The sequence below is a fragment of the Poecile atricapillus genome, chromosome 1, assembly GCF_030490865.1.
Source record: "Poecile atricapillus isolate bPoeAtr1 chromosome 1, bPoeAtr1.hap1, whole genome shotgun sequence".
Lineage (NCBI taxonomy): Eukaryota > Metazoa > Chordata > Aves > Passeriformes > Paridae > Poecile > Poecile atricapillus.
Window position 1 is genome coordinate 82,183,005 of NC_081249.1, and position 3,483 is coordinate 82,186,487.

The window sequence follows — 3,483 nt, forward strand, 5'->3', positions numbered from 1 at the left end:
CTGCCGCTTCCGGCCGGCCCGCGGGGCATACTGGGTACTGTAGTCTGCTACCGCACAGCAGGGCTCGGCCAGAGGCGGCGGCGCAGCGCCCCCGTGCGGATAGGAGGAGCCCAGTGCTCTGGCCGCCATGTCCGCTCTGTGACACGCGGGGAAACCTCCTTGAAGATCAAGTAGTTCCAAACCCCTGACATGGGCAGAGACACCTTCCGCTAGACCAGCTTGTTCAAAGCCCCCTTCTGTACTTATCTCATGGCAAAGTTCTTCTGTGGCCTTCACACTGTTTGAGACGTGCAGCTGTGGTATGTAAGTCTTTACGTTTGGGCAGGGACCCTTTCACTTCACCAGGTTGCTCAAAATCCCATCTAGGCTGGCCTTGACACTCCAGGGATGGGGCATTCACAGCTTCTCTGGGCTACCTGTGCCAATGCCTCACCACCCTTAAAAATATCTTATATCTAATCCAAATCTCTCATTTTCAGTGGGTTGTGTGAACATAAAGGTGCATTTTTTTTTATAATTTTATTTTAGAAATACACACAAGTCTAATTTTCATGGTGAATGAATTTATTAGTTCACCAGGAAAGTAACTGGGCAGTAAAGGGATACGATGTTTGCATCTAACACCTCAGGGATACCTTCTCTGGGCAGCCTATGCCAGTGACTGGCCCCCATCATGGTAAAGAATTTCTTCCTGATATCTAATCTAAACCTGCCCTCTCCCAGTTTAAAACCCTTGCCTCATGTCCTGTCACTATTGGCTCGTTTAAGAAGTCTCTCTCTTTTCATAAGCCCCCCTGAGGTGCTGGAAGACCGCAGTGGGGTTTCCCTTTAAGCTTCTTCCTGCCTGAACGTGCCCGACTCCCTCAGCCTTTGTAGAACTGCTCCAGCCCTTTGATCATCTTTGTGGCCTCCCCTGGACTTGCTCCAACAGGAACACATCCTTCTTGTGTTGAGTTCCCCAGAGCCGGACACAGCACTGCAGGTGGGGTCTCACAAGGGCACAGCAGAATGGCAGAATCCCTTCCCTCACCCTGCTGCCCACGACGCTTTTGCTGTAGCTCAGGACATATTTGGGTCTCTGGGCACGAACACAACACTGCCAGGTTGCGTTCAGTTTTTCAGAAATGAGAGACCCCAAGTCCTTCTCCTCAGAGCTGCTCTCAGTAAATTCATCTTCTAGTCTGTGCTCATATACGGGATTGCCACACCAGACGTAGCCCCTTGCACTTGTTGAACTTCATGAGGTTCTCATGGGCCCACGAATCAACAGCTTCTGTGTTGCCGAGATACAGACATTGGAAACAAACCCCAACAATAGCAACAAAGAGCTGTCACTAAGGGAGAAGAGCCGCAGATCGGCGCCCTCTCTGCAGGGATGTTTTTGTTCCATGCTAACAGTGTCACACGCAGGCTCAGGATGGCATATGCGCTCCTTGAGCAGCACACAGTTCTTTCCATCCAAAAACACTTCCCTGGCGGTGCAAAGAGGCTGAGTGCCCCAGGGTGCTGATTTTCTACTTCAGACAAACAGCGAGATGGCAATCTGGGTGTTTGGAAGCTGTGATTTCTGTCAGCTGGAACCAGCAGCTGAGCTCGGTACGTTTCAGCAATATAGAGCTTCTCGGGCATCAGGACTGCTGTCCCAGTTTGCCATAGGAGGGCAGCAGCCTACAGCCGGATGGATTGGCGACGGGACTGTCCTGATTAATTTCCTGTTGCCGCCGGTTTGTCTACCTTTGTTAAGTTTGAATTAGTTTGCCCCAGTTGCCCCCCTGTTACCCAGAGTAGTCCCTTCCCAGTTATCCATCATTGTAAACCCATCCCTTATTTCCAGAGAATTCCCCATCCATCACCTTCACCCTGCCCTCAACCCCTGTCTGTCTATGTAAACCCAACCCTTTGTTCTAGCTCTTTCCCTGCCCGTTATCCCTTCCTCGAAGCCCCATTGATTGTCTAGCTGCCGTCCCTCCCCCGTGTCCTTATCATTGGTCCTGAACATTGTAATCCCCTCCAATTACCACTCCTCTGATGTCTCCCCATTGGTCAAGGCTTTCACCGCCCCTTGCCTTTAAAACCAGACGCACAGAGGTGCTCAGGGTCTCGGCTCAGACCTCTTCCCTGCAGTCCCAGCCCTGTCCCTTGTCACCACTCCCTTGCCCTTGTAGTAAACTTGTTCCTGGGAATTTGGAAGAGACTGAGTCCTCTCTCTCCTTTCGCCACGACCTACGACCACTGGGATTCACAGAGCCTGACTGCGTGGAGCTCTGGAGGTTCCGTGCTGAGACAAATCGTACTCGCACGGTTCCTCACTCCTGGCGTTGCCATCGGCCAGAGAGTCCTGAGCTAGCCAGAGCATAAAAGGTCATGAGGACCAGGCAGCATCAATTTCCCCTTCTGCTCTTATTCTCATTTATACACGTTCAGTGGAGGACAGCCTCTATGCTGTCCTCCACTATGATATGTGTAGCCATATGCTCTCAGCTGGCTATTCTCCTTTTGCACTCACTAGCTTTTGCACTCACACAACTCACACATCTCTGTATTATCAGTCCATTTGAGTGGGTGAAGGTCTGAAGCAGGGATTACTTTCATGCTGCCATACTCTGCAAGGATGCTCTAGGGTAGAAGGATCTTCTCTGAAACAGATGAAAATAGGGAAGGTGAGTGAATGTGGACTGCCAAGAGAAAAGTGTTGAAACCAGTGAGATGGTTGGAAGGAGGGAAAATAACAAGGCGCATCCTCTGCCTGGTGTTGGGCATCTATCATCCCTTCCTCAGCATCCAGCAGCACACTTCCCTCCCAGCTTTGTTCTGCTTCACCTCATGGTGTAAGAGGGGGGCATTGCTGGGAAGCAGAACTGGCTCTGATCCCTCTCTTACCACACTGGTGAGACAAAGCCAAAGTGCAAGATACAGCTTGGGAGGCAAAGGTGAGCAAGATTCAACAGCCTGGAGTGGGACAGAAGCCAGTTTGCATCAAAAAGTAATTGCTATTAATCATAATTTTGTCCTCTAATTTTTTTCAGCACTGGTTGGGATTGTATATATTTAAGAACATGAGACCCCCACAGTGTCTCTTACTCAGGTCAATATGTTGTGCTCTGACTCTCCTCTGCATTACAAAGCTGGGCTATGCCACTCGTGGCTACTCAGTGGGCTCTTTGTGCTTCAACATCATGCTAGGAAACATCTCTCAGGATTTCTCTCTCATTTGCCTAAGCTACCTTGCAGGCAGGAGGTTGTTACCTGGCAGCTTCTACCCAGTTTTGAACTAACTGGAGCTTAGGAGCTTAACTGTGCTTCACGAACACATGGAGACAAGGAGCAGGGAGCAGGTGAATAATTCCAGTGCAGATCAACAACAACAGTACAATAGATTCTGCATTCTTCATACAAAAGAATTCACTGAGGCATGCATCCTGGAAAGCTTTCTTCCTCCTAAGGTACCTATCACAGTTTGCTTTTCATCTAGATAAGCACATT